This window comes from Delphinapterus leucas, chromosome 4 (genome assembly GCF_059928025.1).
Source record: "Delphinapterus leucas isolate spDelLeu-1000000601 "Yukka" chromosome 4, BTC_Dleu_Yukka2, whole genome shotgun sequence".
Lineage (NCBI taxonomy): Eukaryota > Metazoa > Chordata > Mammalia > Artiodactyla > Monodontidae > Delphinapterus > Delphinapterus leucas.
In genome coordinates, this window is record NC_143132.1 from 102005765 (window position 1) to 102023276 (window position 17512).

A 17512-nucleotide genomic window follows, 5' to 3' on the forward strand; every position below is an offset into this window, starting at 1 on the left:
TGATATAGCCTGATTTTACACCCATGTTTGTCTGAATCCAGGTCTCATTTACTTAACTCTAGAAGTATGGAATTTTGAGTTTACTCATGAATATGTATATACAATAAGTAAGTCAGACAGAGAAAGACAAATATCATATGATATCACTTATATGTAGAATCCAAAGAAAGATACAAATGAACTTATTTACAAAACAGAAATATACTCACAGACGTAGAAAACAAACTTGTGGTTACCAAAGAGGATAGTGAGGTGGGGGAAGATAAATTAGGAATTTCGAGTTAACAGATACAAACTAATATATATAAAATATATAAACAACAAGGACCTACACTATGGCACAGGGACCTATATTCAATATCTTATAATAACCTATAATGGAAAAGAATCTGAAAAAGAATACATATATTATTTATATAGATATATATATAACTGAATAGCTTTACTGTACACCTGAAACTAACACAACATTGTAAATGAAATATACTTCAATTTTAAACAATGTTTAAAAAATAAATAAAATAAAACAAGGAGACTACAGATGAAGAATTATATTTAAATAAATATATCTGAAAATATATGAATTAGATGTGATTTCTTATAATTATTGAATACTCTAGTAACCATGAAATATTTCTAAATATGAGTCTGTGGCAGTTGGCATTGAGAAAAATATAAAGTAAATACTGGGTTCTAAATTATTTGTCATCCCTCCATAAACGTATTTTCTCATTTTTAAAAATCTCTCAATTGTATAAATTATAGAACTATCCAGAAAAAGCTAATTTTATGTGCACTTTAATGATATTCAAAATAATAAACATAAATTGAAACAAAAGATCTGTGTGTACAGTTTTGTTATTCAGTCCTCCTTTATATCAAATTAATTCAATATTGATCAATAAAATCAATTAAATTGAAATCAAGGATAAAGGGATTTTATTCTTTAAACATAGGCAGAAAAATATTGGGTTGTAGCAGTAAATGTAGTATATTAAGGAAGACTGTCCTTACTGTAAGCCAAACAGGGCAGGCTTACTTGAGACAACATAATCAACATATTTAATTTAAATGATGTTTGTTTTTATTCTATTTCAAAATATTCAATGTTTACATGAATAAAGCATGTAATTTAAATATTAAACTTATTTAGAATTTTTTGTAATAAATTTTTATATGGACAGGTAAATGTTTGCATTTCACAAGCCAGAGCTTGTACTTGTACACTTTGTTTCTTGCAGCATTAGTTATGTGAATATTCATAGAACATCCATCAGTGGCCCAAGGAGGCAATATGTACAGAAAAATTTAGAAAGTTTACTATGCTTTTAAAACCGTGGAACTTTAAAAATTTCCCTACAATTTTGCAAAGAATAGCTTTGCTTTATTTTACTTTGTGTTCACATAAAGGCCCAGGTCAACCCCTAGTTAAGCTTTTTTATCCCTACGCTATCCTGGCAGCTCAGCCATGCTGGCCCTAGACAAATCCTCATCAAGACAGTCATATACACATGGGTCTCGAGAAAAACAATTTCAACTGGAATCTGTCCTGCTGCCATTACCTTGTTCAAAGAAATTGTGTGTTTTGTTTTAGTTTTTTTTTTGTTTTTGTTATGGCAATTTTTTTTAACATCTTTATTGGAGTATACTTGCTTTACAATGGTGTGTTAGTTTCTGCTTTATAACAAAGTGAATCAGTTATACATATACATATGTTCCCATATCTCTTCTCTCTTGAGTCTCCCTCCCTCACACCCTTTCTATCCCACCCCTCCAGGTGGTCACAAAACACCGAGCTGATTTCCCTGTGCTATGAGGCTGCTTCCCACTAGCTATCTACCTTACCTTTGGTAGTGTATATATGTCCATGACTCTCTCTCGCTTTGACACAGCTTACCCTTCCCCCTCCCCATATCCTCAAGTCCATTCTCTAGTAGGTCTGTGTCTTTATTCCTGTCTTACCCCTAGGTTCTTCATGACATTTTTTCTTAAATTCCATGTGTTAGCTTATGGTATTTGTCTTTCTCTTTCTGACTCACTTCACTCTGCATGACAGACTCTAGGTCCATCCACCTCATTACAAATATCTCAATTTCGTTTCTTTTTATGGCTGAGTAATATTCCATCGTATATATATGCCACATCTTCTTTATCCATTCATCTGATGATGGACACTTAGGTTGATTCCATCCCCTGGCTACTGTAAATAGAGCTGCAATGAACATTTTGGTACATGACTCTTTTTGAATTATGGTTTTCTCAGGGTATATGCCCAGTAGTGGGATTGCTGGGTCATATGGTAGTACTATTTGTAGTTTTTTTAAGGAACCTCCATACTGCTCTCCATAGTGGCTTTACCACTTCACATTCCCAGCAGCAGTGCAAGAGTGTTCCCTTTTCTCCACACCCTCTTCAGCATTTATTGTTTCTAGACTTTTTGATGATGGCCATTCTGACTGGTGTGAGATGATATCTCATTGTAGTTTTTTTTTTCCGGTACACGGGCCTCTCACTGTTGTGGCCTCTCCCGTTGCAGAGCACAGGCTCTGGATGCACAGGCTCAGTGGCCATGGCTCACGGGCCCAGCCGCTCCGCGGCATGTGGGATCTTTCCAGGCCAGGGCACGAACCTGTGTCCCCTGCATTGTCAGGCGACTCTCAACCACTGCGCCACCAGGGAAGCCCTCATTGTAGTTTTGATTTTCATTTCTCTAATGATTAATGATGTTGAGCATTCTTTCATGTGTTTGTTGGCAGTCTGTATATCTTCTTTGGAGCAATGTCTACTTAGGTCTTCTGCCCATTTTTGTATTGGGTTGTTTGTTTTTTCGTTATTCAGCTGCATGAGCTGCTTGTAAATTTTGGAGATTAATCCTTTGTCAGTTGCTTCATTTGCAAATATTTTCTCCCATTCTGAGAGTTGTCTTTTGGTCTTGTTTATGGTTTCCTTTGCTGTGCAAAAGCTTTGAAATTTCATTAGGTCCCATTTGTTTATTTTTGTTTTTATTTCCATTTCTCTAGGAGGTGGGTCAAAAAGGATCTTGTGATTTATGTCATAGGGTGTTCTGCCTATGTTTTCCTCTAAGAGTTTGATAGTTTCTGGCCTTACATTTAGGTCTTTAATCCATTTTGAGCTTATTTTTGTGTATGGTGTTAAGGAGTGATCTAATCTCATACTTTTACATGTACCTGTCCAGTTTTCCCAGAACCACTTATTGAAGAGGCTGTCCTTTCTCCACTGTACATTCCTGCCTCCTTCATCAAAGATAAGGTGACCATATGTGCATGGGTTTATCTCTGGGGTTTCTATCCTGTTCCATTGATCTATATTTCTGTTTTTGTGCCAGTACCATACTGTCTTGATTACTGTAGCTTTGTAGTATAGTCTGAAGCCATGGAGCCTGATTCCTCCAGCTCTGTTTTTCATTCTCAAGATTGCTTTGGCTATTCGGGGTCTTTTGTGTTTCCATACAAATTGTGAAATTTTTTGTTGTAGTTCTGTGAAAAATGCCATTTGTAGTCTGATAGGGATTGCATTGAATCTGTAGGTTTCTTTGGATAGTAGTGTCATTTTCACAGTGTTGATTCTTCCAATCCAAGAACATGGTATATCTCTCCATCTATTTGTATGATCTTTAATTTCTTTCATCAGTGTCTTATAATTTTCTGCAAACAGGTCTTTTGTCTCCTTAGGTAGGTTTATTCCTAGATATTTTATTCTTTTTATTGCAATGGTAAATGGCAGTGTTTTCTTGATTTCACTTTCAGATTTTTCATCATTAGTGTATAGGAATGCCAAAGATTTCTGTGCATTAATTTTGTATCCTGCTACTTTTACAAATTTATTGATTAGCTCTAGTAGTTTTCTGGTAGCATCTTTAGGATTCTCTATGTATAGTATCATGTCATCTGCAAACAGTGACAGCTTTACTTCCTCTTTTCCGATTTGGATTCCTTTTATTTCCTTTTCTTCTTTGATTGCTGTGGCTAAAACTTCCAAAACTATGTTGAATAAGAGTGGTGAGAGTGGGCAACCTTGTCTCTTTCCTGATATTAGTGGAAATGCTTTCATTTTTTCACCATTGAGGATGATGTTGGCTGTGGGTTTGTCATATATGGCCTTTATTATGTTGTGGAAAGTTCCCTCTATGCCTACTTTATGGAGGGTTTTTATCATAAATGGGTGTTGAATTTTCTTGAAAGCTTTCTTTGCATCTATTGAGATGACCATATGGTTTTTCTCCTTCAATTTGTTAATATGGTGTATCACATTGATTGATTTGTGTATATTGAAGAATCCTTGCATTCCTGGGATAAAGCCCACTTGATCATGGTGTATGATCCTTTTAATGTGCTGTTGGATTCTGTTTGCTAGTATTTTGTTGAGGATTTTTGCATCTATGTTCATCAGTGATATTGGCCTGTAGTTTTCTTTCTTTGTGACATCCTTGTCTGGTTTTGGTATCAGGGTGATGGTGGGCTCATAGAATGAGTCTGGGAGTGTTCCTCCCTCTGATATATTTTGGAAGAGTTTGAGAAGGATGGTTGTTAGCTCTTCTCTAAATGTTTGAAAGAATTCGCCTGTGAAGCCATCTGGTCCTGGGTTTTTGTTTGTTGGAATATTTTTAATAACAGTCTCAATTTCAGTGATTGTGATTGGTCTGTTCATATTTTCTATTTCTTCCTGATTCAGTCTTGGCAGGGTGTGCACAACCTGGAAGAAATGTCTGTTCTGTTTAATTGTTCATTTTGGTTCAAAAAAGGAGATAGCAAAAATAAGAAAAGGTCAAAAAATGGTCATTGATAGCTATGTTTTCCTATGGCTTAAACCTTAATTTTGGATTTCAATTTAAAAAAATACTCATTTCAGAAAAATATCTCCACATCATTGTTACCTGAATATTTTTGTTTCCAATTTATTGTAGGGAGAAATAAGACAATTTGGACAATATTGAGACTAGAAATAGATATTTTCAAATTTGGAAGGAGATAAAATAAACTTTGTATATGCATTTTTTAGGTCTCACTTTGTTATCAAGTATGGCATATTGTTTCTATTGGTAATTTCTTTAGACAAAAGTAGATAACTCTTATTAAGGGTAAGATAGCACCCTATTTATTTAATCTGGGGGGCATATGTGTGTAATTAATGTTCTTTTATTTCAAAAATGTTATATAATGAATTTAGTTTGGTTTGGTTATCTATAATAATGATGAGAGGAAAGTGTGTGTGTGTGTGTGTGTGTGTGTGTGTGTGTGTGTGTGTGGTTTAGGGACAGAATTTCAATGTCACGTTCTATTATGTGATTCTGTACTTGATAGTTGTGCTTTAAGATTTGGCTACATAAATCTTCTCAAAATGCTCTAAGACAGAACAGCTAGGTGGCATATGCCACATCATATACACCTTGTAAAGTCCTTCAATATTCAACAAGGAGAACTCATTCCCGTTATACTTCATCCTAGTGAGACATATCCAGACAAATCAATACATATACTAAAAACAAAATATGAAAGGAAACAATTGATTACGTCATCCAGAGAAGCAATTAATCGTTTGAACCTGACTAACAGCTCAAGAATATAAAGAGAATTGGTGATCTTCTCTTAAAACTGTAAAAAAAAATTTTTTTCTTTTTAAAGTAGCTTTGTTGTGAAATTACGTATGTAATTATATGAAGAAAAGGAAAATATTTCTATCAGATAGCAAAATAGAAAGGAATCATCACTTGGTTTGTGTATATCTCTATCAACATTTGAAAAAATATGGATGTATTCATGATACCTTTCAGGGATCTGGTCAAGGTTTCTAAGTTCACTGGACAGCACCATTAAGAGATAGCAGTTATCATGAAGATTGAAAATCCTATAGTACTACTGCTAACTTTCTGTAAAGTTAAAGAATCTCCAGGGATACATGACTATATACATGACATATACATGACTATATTTTGCAGCCAGAATTTACACAATATGACAGCTACTGTAATAAATAATTATGCCCTAAAATTAAGGGTTTACAAAATACTTAATACTAATCACATGTTATCTGTGATAAAGTTTCATATGCATCAAGTGAAACTTCAAAAATTGATAAATCATTACATTATGTAATCAAATCATTACATTATATTAAAGTAAAACACTAAGAAATAACAAAGTATTTAAAATTATATATGTATAGAATCCTTTTTTTGAAACACTAACTTCATATGACACTTTCTAACCTTTTCTCTGTCACAAAAAACATAATGTGCACCAAAGACTATTCAACTGTACTTCACATCTTAACAAAGTTTACCTTTTCATTAAAAAAAAAAAAAATCCTACTCACCAGCATTCAACATCTATTACATACTTCTCAGTAAATTTTATACAATCACCATTCTAGTGGCTGTTTCAAGGCTAACGAAAGGTAATTAAAACTAAAATCTTAGTGCTAGGAGTAGAGCTTTATTTTCTATGGTGAGTTTTTTGGATATTGACATTTGATTTGTTTTCTAGAAATTATACTCTCTATAAGGAAGTGCAACTCTTTATTTGAAATCTCTTTCAAAAATCTTCAGTAAAATATATTTTTACCTGTTGATATCATTTACTTCAGATACCAAATTTCGCTTTTAAAAAGTCTTTGAAAATTATAAGATTCACCAGAAACACGTGCACACACGTATCATTTAGGCATGATTCTGTCTACAAGTAACAGAAAACACAAACAAAATGACTCACATCAATAGTGCTTTATTTCTTTCACATATAGTAAGTCCTGAGTAAGTGACTGCTAGAATAATCTTGTGATGCTAAGGCCAATGTATTTTTGTTTGTTTAAATAAACTTGCCTGTTCTCTTATGATCATAAAATTGCTGTGTAATCCTAGACATACTGTTTTCTTTCAAAGTAGAAATGAAAGGGTAGGGGGAAAAAGGGTCAGTGCATCTCTATTTATTAGGGCTGTGTCACAGAGCTAGCAGCAACGAGAACTAGGTGAGTATTTGACTTTCACAGCATACATAGGCATGTAAAAAAGGAAATTGATATTGTGTATAAGAATGAGACAAACTACAATGATTTCCAGAATATCCTTTGCAAACATTTACAACCAATTCAAGTGGAAATCCTCCATTGTCTGTTCTTATGAGTTGAATTAGGTACCCCCCAAAAGATACATTAAAAGTCCTAACTCCCAGTACCTCAGGATATGACCTTATTTGGAAATAGGGTCATTGCAGATGTAATTAGTTAAGATGAGGTCATACTGGAATGGTATTGGCTCTAATCCAATAAGACAGGTGCTTTTATAAGGATAAGAGAGAAGTGCAGAAACAAGACAGCCATCTGAATACACAGAGATACAGAAACACATAGGAAGATGGAGGCAAATATTAGAGTTATGTTACCACAAACCGAAGAATGTCTGGGGCTACCAGAAGCTGTAAGAGGCAAGGAAGGTATTCCTCTGGAGGCCTTAAAGGGAGGATGGCCCTGCTAATATCTTGATTTCAGTCTTCTGGTCTCCAGAAATGTGAGAGGATAAATTTCTCTTGTTTTAAGCTACCCAGTGAGTAGTGCTTTGTTGCTGCAGCCCTAGAAAATTAATACAACCACTTACTAAATGTCACACTATGAAATAATTTGTTAAAAATTTAGTGTATTTTTTCCCATAAGTCTCCCTATTTTGATATCATAGGTATTTATAAAATATATACTTAGATAGACATGTATTAGTTGCCGCCTGTGCACTGCCTCATATCTCTTGCAATCACTGTAACACCTACAGCCAGAACCAGGGCTGCAGCTAATACTTCTGGGTGGGCTTTGACCCACTTCATGCTGAAACAGTCAGCTTATCCTTCATTTTTAGTCCTAGGGATTCTCTAATACTGCTATAAGAGATGCCAGCGGGAGCCTGCTTGTCTTCCAGGAAGCTTGCCTACAATTTCTGGAGCATTCCTGTCCACCCAGGAAACAAATAATGGAGGATGGAAACTAGTAAATAAATGCTTGCTTTAATTCTCAGAAATTCTTTTTTCTAAGTTTTTTTTCACGTTTAGGGAGATATAATTGACATATAGCACTGTATAAGTTTAAGGTATACAGCATAATGATTTGTTTTATATATGTATTGTGAAATGATTATCAAATTGAGTTTAGCATCCATAATCTCAGATAGTTACAAAAAACTTTATTCCTTGTGACAAGAACTTTTAAGATCTACTCTCTTAGTAACATTCAAATTAACAAAGCAGTTTTAATTATGGTAATCATGTTATACATTGCAACCCCAGTACTTATTTATCTTATAAGTCTGTACCTTTTGACTATCTTCAATCAATTTCCCCAGCTCCTACACCATTGGTACTGGTAACGACAAATCTGATCTTCTACTATGATATTTTTGTTTTTGGTATTTTCTTAGATTTCACATATAAATGAGATCATAGCGTATTTGTCTTTCTCTGTCTATTTCATCTAGCATAATGCCCTCAAGGTCCATCAGTGTCACAAATGGCAGGATTTTCTTCTTTTTTTTGTGGCTGAATAATATTCTGTTGTATATATACACCATAATATCTTCATCCATTTGTCTATTGATGGACACCTCTGTTTTCACATGTCTTGGCTATTATTAATAATGCTACAATGAACATGAGTGTTCAGATATCTTCTCCACATAGTGTTGATGTTATATTTGGATATATACTCAGAAGTTGAATAGCCAGATCATATGGTAATTGTAATTTTAATTTTTGAGGAACATCCATACTACTTTCCATAGTGAGTGACTGTACCAATTTACAATCCCACAAAAAGTGTACCAGGGTTCCCTTTTCTCTGCATCCTCTCCAGCATTTGTTATCTCTTGTCTTTTTCATGATGGCCATTATAACAAATATAAAATTATCTCTCACTGTGGCTTTGATTTTCACTTCCCTATGATTAATGATATTGACCACCTATGTAACTGTTGGCCATGTGTATATCTTCTTGGTAAAGGTCTCTATTCAGGTCCTTTACCCATTTTTAAATTTCTTTTTTTTTCTTTTTTCTTTTGCTATTGAGTTGCATGTTTGTCCTTTATGTATTTTGGATATTAACACCTTATCAGATATATGATTTACAAATATTTTTTCATTGACACGGTGTCTTTTCATTCTGTTGATTGTTCCTTTTGCTGTGCAGAAGCTTTTTAGCTTGATGGAGTCTCACTTGTTTATTTTAGATTTTGTTATTTGTGCTTTATGAATTAAAGCCAAAAAATTATTGCCAAGACACATGTCAGGGAGATTTTTTCCTTTGCTTTCTTCTAGGAGTTTTATGGTTTTTGGTCTTATGTTTAAATCTTTAATCCATTTCAAGTTAATTTTTGTGAGTAGTGTAAAAGAGGGATTTAATTTTGTTCTTTCATAGGTGAATATCCAATTTCCCTAGTACCATTTACTGAAGACACCATATTTTCTTCACTGAGTATAATTGATCCCTTGTCAAATATTAGTTGATCAAATAAACAGGGTTTATTTCTGGGCTCTCAATTCTTTTCCATTGGCCTATGTGTCTGTTTTTATGCCAGTACCATACTCTTTTAATGACTATAGCTTTATAATATAGCTTGAAATCAAGAAATGTGTTGCTTCCCACTATGTTCTTCTTTCTCAGGAATGCTTTGGCTATCTGGGTCTTTTGTGGTTCCATATAAATTTTAGAATTGTTTTTTATATTTCTATAAAAAATGCCATTTAAATCTTGATAGGGATTACATTGACTCCGTAGATGGCTTTGGTAGTATGGATATTTTAACAATGTTAATTCTTCTAATCCATGAATATGGGATATCTTTCTATTTATTTGTGTCTTCTTCAGTTTTTTCATCAATGTCTTATACTTTTCAGCATAGAAATTTTCATCTCCTTGGTTAAATTTATAGCTAAGTATTTTGATTTTGATGCTATTGTGAATGGGATTTTTAAAATTTCTTTTTCAGATATTTGTTAGTGTATAGAAACACCACTGATTTTTGTATGTCAATTTATATCCTGCAACTTTTCTGAGTTTGTTTATTAGATGTAACACTTTTTTGGTGAAGCCATTAGAATTTATTGTATATAAAATTATGTCATCTGCAAAGAGAGACAATTTTACATTTTCCTTTCCAATTTTGATGCCTTTTATTTCTCTTTCTTATCTCAATGCACTGGAAAGGATTTCTGGTACTATGTTGAAGAGGAGTGGTGAGAGTGGGCACCTTTTTCTTGTTCCTAATCTTAGAAGAAAAGCTCTCAGTCTTTCAGCATTGACTATGATGTTACCTATGTGCTTGTCATATATGGTCTTTATTATGTTGAGGCAAATTTCTTTTTTACCTAGGTTGTTTTATAAACTGATGCTGAATTTTGTCAAATCCCTTCTGTGTGTATGGAGATGATCCATATGATTTTTTATGTTATTGTTTTACTATGTGTATCACATTTATTATGTTTCATATGATGACCCATCATTCCATCCCAGGGATAAATCTCACTTCATCGAAATGAATGATCCTTTAAGGTGCTGCTGAATTTAGTTTGTTAGTATTTTATTGAGAATCTTTACATCTGTATTCATTAAGGATGTTGGCCTATACTTTTCTTTTCTTGTAGTGCCCTCTTCTGGCTTTAGTGTCAGGGTAATACTGGACTCATAAAATGAGTTCGTGAGTGTTCCCTTATCTTCAGTTTTTTGGAAGGGTTTGAGAAGCATTGGCCTTTATTGTTGTTCAAATGTTTCATAAAATTCACCAGTGAAGATGTCTGGTCTTGGGCTTTTCTGTTGAGAGATTTCTTCTTACTGATTCAATCTCCTCACAGGTTATTGGTCTATTCAGATTGGTTATTTCTTTTTGATTTACTTGGTAGCATTGTATGTTTCTAGTAAGTTTTCCATTTCTTCTAGGTTGTCCAGTTTTTTGGTGTATAGTTGGTCATAGTACCCTCTTATGACCCTTTGTATATTATCAGTTGTAATGTGTCCCTTTTCATTTATAATTTTGTTGATTTGGGTCCTCAAATCAACTTTTTGCCTTGTTTAGCCTAATTAAAAATTTGTCAATTTTTCTTTTCAAAGAGCCAACTCTTAGTTTGGTTAATCTTTTCTATTGTTTTCCTGTTCTCTGTTTCTTTTATTTCTGCTCTAATCTTTATTATATTACTTTCATTCTTCTTATAATTTTGGGCTCAGTTTGTTATTCCTATTCTAATTCCTGGAGGCATAGAATTAGGTTTATTATTTATGACTTTCCTTATTCATCCATGTATGCATTTATTACTATCAAATTCCCTCTTAGAACTGCTTTCACTGTATCCCATAAGTTTTGGAGTGTTATGTTTCCATTTTCATTTGTTTTAAGATACTTTTTCATTTGGCCTTTAATTTCTTCTTTGACCCATTGGTTTCCAGAAGAGTTATTTCATTTCTATGTATTCATGAGTTTTCCAGTTTTTCTTCTGTAATTGATTTCTATTTTCATACCATTATGATCAGAAAAGATACTTGGTATGATTTCAATCTTTTCTTTTTTTTTTAAACGTCTTTATTGGAGTATAATTGCTTTACAATGGTGTGTTAATTCTGCTTCATAACAAAGTGAATCAGTTATATATATACATATGTTCCCATGTCTCTTCCCTCTTGCATCTCCCTCCCTCTCACCCTCCCTATCCCACCCCTCTAGGTGGTCACAAAGCACTGAGCTGATCTCCCTGTGCTATGCAGCTGCTTCCCACTAACTATTTTACGTTTGGTAGTGTATATATGTCCATGCCACCCTCTCACTTTGTCACAGCTTACCCTTCCCCCTCCCCATATCCTCAAGTCCATTCTCTAGCAGGTCTGTGTCTTTATTCCTGTCTTGCCCCTAGGTTCTTCATGACCTTTTTTTCTTTCCTTGGATTCCATATATATGTGTTAGCATACGGTATTTGTTTTTCTCTTTCTGACTTACTTCACTCTGTATGACAGAATGTAGGTCCATCCACCTCACTACAAATAACTCAATTTCATTTCTTTTTATGGCTGAGTAATATTCCATTGTATATATGTGCCACATATTCTTTATCCATTCATATGTGGATGGACACTTAGGTTGCTTCCATGTCCTGATTTCAATCTTCTTGAATTAACTAAAACTTGTTTTGCCACATAACATACGTCTATCCTAGAAAATGTTTCACATGTACTTGAGAGGAACGTGTATTCTGCTTTTGTGAGATAGGATGTTCCATATATGTCTACTAGGTTCATTCTACAGTGTTGCTCAAATCAGCTGTTTATTTATTCTCTGTCTGGATGATCTATTCATTATTGAGAGTTGGGTATTAAAGTTTCCAACAGCTATTCTATCACTGTTTCTTCTCCTTTAATTTTGTTAATTTTTGCTTTATATGTTTAGATGCTTCGATGTTGGGTATGTAAACATTTTAAATTGTTACATATTCTTGATCGATAGTCCCCTTTATCATTATATAATGATCCCCTTTGTATGTTTTTACCATTTTTAAAGTCTATTTTGTCTGAAATAACTACTCCTGCTTTTTTTTTGTTTTTATTTTTTTGGTTATCGTTTGCTTGAAATATTTTTCCCATCCCTTCATTCTCAGTCTTTGTGTGTCTTTAAGAATAGATTGAGTTTCTTGTAGGCAGCATATTGTTGATCTTCCTTTTTTATCCATTCAGCCATTCAGTATATCTTGATCTGATAATTTAATCCATTTACATTTAAGTCATTATTAATTGGCAAGGATTTCATATTGCCATTTTATCAATTGGTTTCTAAATGTTTTGTAGATTCATTCTTGCTTGCTTCCTTATCCTGCTTTTTTTTTTTGTATTTTGATGTCTTTTGGCATTAATATGCTTTACATTTCATCAATTTTTTTGTGTGTAATAGCTGCAAATTTTACCTTGTGGTTATCATGAATCTTACATAAAGTACCTTAAAATTATAACATCCTATTTTTTAAACTGATAAGAACTTAAGTTCAATAACACTCCTAAATTTCTTATTTTTACTTCTCCCTCACATTTTAGGATATGGATGTTACAGTTTACATATTTTTATATTGTATATCTATTAAATCTTCAGTTCAGTTATTGTGTTCTTCCAACTTTTTTTTTTAATGGTTCCTATCTTTTCACTGAACCTATTGTTTTCTGTGTACATTGTTTTCTCAATTTTGTTTATTTGTGTGTTCTTGTGGTTCACTAAACTTCTTTAGGAGAATTATTCTGAATTCTTTGATAGTTTATAGATCTCCATTTTTTTTAGGGTCAGTTATTGGATATTTATTATTTTCCTTTGGTTTTGTCATGTTAACTTGATTCTCATGATCTTTGATTTCTTACAGGGGTATCTGTATATTTGAGTAAGAAATTTCCTTTTTCAGACTTTTAAAAGTTCACTTTGGCAGAGACAGCTCTTGACCATTCCTCTCAGCTTGGTGTTCTGGATGTGTCAGCTGGTAGCATCCTTGGACAAATGGGGCTTGCTATCAGGATCTATTATGGGGCAAGACCACTGCTCCAGTTCTAGGTTGTGGGGGAGAGGGGTATACTACTGGCTAAGAACAGTTGCATAGGAGTGCTGGCTTGATTCCCTGCCCATGTGAGGCTGTACGACAGGTTTTGTGATTGCCTGGGTTCTCTGATCATGCTTCCTAAATGGTCAGGCTGGGTACTATATTCAGCAGTGGGAAGCATTATGAATTAGTTTTCTTGTGGTGGCAGGGAAGCAGAACAGGCTCCAAGGCATTCAAGTCTCATTGTTTGGGGACCCAAATCAGGCTACACTTTGCACTAAATTTCCTGTCCAGATAGAGCAACTGATTTTGTTGTGAAGACAGGGAAAGCCACAGGCTGTGCTCTCTATTCATGTACCACTGTAAACAGGGCTGTAGGATGGACTCTGCATTTTCTTATGTGCTCTGGTTAGGTATCCTGGTCAGGAAAGCTGAGGGCTGTATTCAGTAGTAAATGGGAGCTCAAATTAATTTCTCTGGTCTGTGGGGCCCCATATAGGCTCCAAGGCTTGCACAGGCTCTTGTTGGGGATCAAATTAGGCAGACTATGCCTTGTGATGGGCCATCATTCTAGCTCTGCAGATGGGTAGGGCTACTGACCAGTTTCTCCACTGAAGTACTATTGTAATCAGGGTTGCAAGATGGGCTACACAGATTCCCAGGAGCTCTGGTTAGGTTTCCTAGTTGTACCAGACTAGAGTCTGTATCAAGCTTTTGGGAGAACTATAAATTAGCTTCCATGCTTGGTTGGGGCTGCAGAACAGTTCCTAAGGCCAGCAAGCCTCTTTGTTTGGGTATCAAATTAGACAGACCTGCTTGTGATGCTTCCTGGACAGATGGGGGCCACTGTTTTGACTCTGCAGACACAGAACCACTGGTTGGGTTCTCTGCTCAAGTGCCACTGTACTGGAGCTAGAGGATGGGTTACTGAGATTTCCAGGAGCTTGGGTTAGGTTTCCTAAAGGTTATATTCAGCAAAGGACAGGACTACAGGTTAGTTTCCCTGTTTGGGGTGGGAAGCATACAGCAGGCTCCCAGGATGACAAGACTCCTGTTTGCGGAGCTAATCAGACAGACCTGTATGCCAAACTCTTTGGTCAGACAGCGTCACCAGCTTGTCTGCAGATGGGCAGAGCTGCTGGCCAGACCCTCTGCTCAAATGCTGCTCAGTCAAGCTATTTCCTGTATGCTTGGCCAGGCTTCCTGATCAAGCAGGGCAAGGAGCTACACTCCCAAGTATTGGGTTGCCCAAAAAGTTCATTCGGTTAATGAATATATTGTTCAATAAAGTTATTGGTAAAAATGGAAAATGTGTCTTTTATTATTTTTACTTAAAGTCAAAAGAACTTTTTGGCCAACCCAACATTGTGGTCATCGTTCCTAGTCAGGTGGGGCAGGGAGCTACACTCAGCAGTGGATGACTCAGCTAGCCAGCCTAGGCGTGGGGGGTAGACTTGACTCTAGTGCTAGCAAGGCTCTTGATTTGAGGTTTAAAAGTAGGAAGACTCACTCGCTGCTGAGTTCCCTGGTTAGACTTATCACAATCTTGGCTCTGTAGATAAGCCAAGCTGCAAGTCCCTTCTGCTTCTCCTTCATAATGTGATTTCCAGTGGTCAATTCCCTTGATCCCTGTGAGACAAGACCAGAGAATGGGACTCCCAAGAAACAACTGACAATACTGGGGGAGCTCAATGTCCACCTTCAGGTCTATTTATTTCCCCCATGGAGGAACTTTAGACTAGAGTGGGGTGCTGCCCTGGACTGGCAGAGGCGCAATGCAGTCATCATGCAGTCGTTCCTCTTATCCTTCTAATGGGAGTGTCTCCATCTCTGTGGTACAGGAGGCCTCATGTTCTAGGATTTTGTCAGATATGTCTTGTTCATAGGTTGCTAGTTGTTCTTGTAATGGGGAGTGAAGTCAGTAATGCCCTATATTGCCATTTTGGTATCATCCCTTGATCAGAAAGACAACTCTAAAAGATATTTTTTAATTCTTCTGTAAAGATCCCAGAAGTATTGGTCCGCAATTGTCCACAAGTTAGCCAAATTAATACTGCTTCATTTTAGACTTTACTTCCCTTCCAGCTTCATTTGCCTCGTCTTTTACCTCCCCAGTAGTTACTTCTATTGCCATAAGTAATGATATCCTTTGTTTCTGACCATCAAGAAGTCTGTGTCTTCTGCCAGGATTCTAAAAATGGCTAACTTGTTAGCTTGTAAATAGTGTTAACACTCAGACCCTTTGCAGTTACTTCTTGACAAAATGGAATGGGAAAAAACAATTTTTATGATACATTTCTTACTACTTCTGGTACTTTATAAAATAATTTATCTTTATTGAAAGAGTCTGAGTCAGTCATAAACTATATCAGTTTGGAATATACCACATTATATCAAGTAAAATAGCTTTTCCTTCATTAATACTTACTTGGCACATGCTGATGAGCCATGGCAGAGAAAACTGAAAGTAAAAATCCCAGATTCCTACATCTCAGGATAGTATATTGCTATAACATAGAAAATGTTCTGACAGTTGATCAATTTTAGTGCCATATTTATTTTGGTTTTGTTTTCTTATATATATGCATAGAAATATATATATATATATATATATATATATAAATACACATACATACGGGAACATGACTCATGACTCATCCATTTGTTCATGTATTGGTTAACTAATTAGTCCTCATGGACTTATGTGTTAAACTTTCCTACAATAACTATTGGAGAAAATATTAGTAGTGACATGATGCTTCATAGATAGCAGAGTATACTTAACTCTGCTATTAAAATATTTAGATCCATGGTATAATAATAAATATTCTGGGAATATCTGGGTGTTTTGTAAAATTTAAGTCAAGAATGAGGTGACAAATTTGATTAAAAGATTGAAAGACTCTGTAAGGGCAGAATAGAACTCTGATTTTTGTCCTCAATCTGTATCTCATGGAATGGAATAAAGGATCATAAGAGAGATTAATGGTTTATTCTTTTTCACTGTCACATAATCCTGACAAAGGAATGAACTCTTCAGTCTTCTCAATTGTCAATTGATGCCCTTTGACAAGTAGCACATTCGCTGAACAAATTTAAATAGAAAAAATATAAAATAAAATAGAAGGAAATTGAGGTAGGAGGTTGGAGAGAAGATTGAGTTAGAAGGTAGTAGAAAATGTATTAGTGTAGATCTTTGATATTTTCCACATTAATGTAGGTGGTGGTAAAGTATGATCATTAAATTAGTCAAAAAACAGTATTAATACTATGGCATTCTTCTCTACTGCATATAGTTCAAAGATTTCCCCTAAAACAATCCATTTATTAAAATGTAGATTTGCTTTCTTTTTGCTTATGAAGCAGGCAAGATAGTCCAATTTTACTACAACCTTAGGAAGATTTCTAATGGCTTAAACTAACATTGTTAACATATTCATCCATGTTGTTTACTAAAAATCCATTCTCAGGAATTCCAGAAACTCTTTCATTTTACTATTTTAAATAGTGTACTCAAAAATAAACCGATGTGATGGTGTTGATTGGCAAAAGATTATATTACACAGAAAAGTGGAAAATTTTAGACTAAAATTAGTAAAAACATAATTATTTATAATATTAGAAATACAATCAGTTTGAGAGTGCTGAAAAATGTATGTGTACATGCACATACTTTTCTATGCATTACCTAACATACACTGAAGCTTTATATTTGTGTTGAGGGAAATTGTAACAGACTTCATATACATGGCAATATGAGTTTGTTGTTCTTAATGTTGACTCTTACCCTTATACTAGACTATTGCCTCTGAACAATACATTCTCAAAATAATCTTAATTATCTAGCATATTAAATCTGATTGATACAATCTGAGTAGTTCCAGGGCAAATAGTAATCAGAACTGCATTGTGGGCTAGGCATAGGATATATCACTTTTGAAGGGTTATTTTAGGTAGGAAAACAA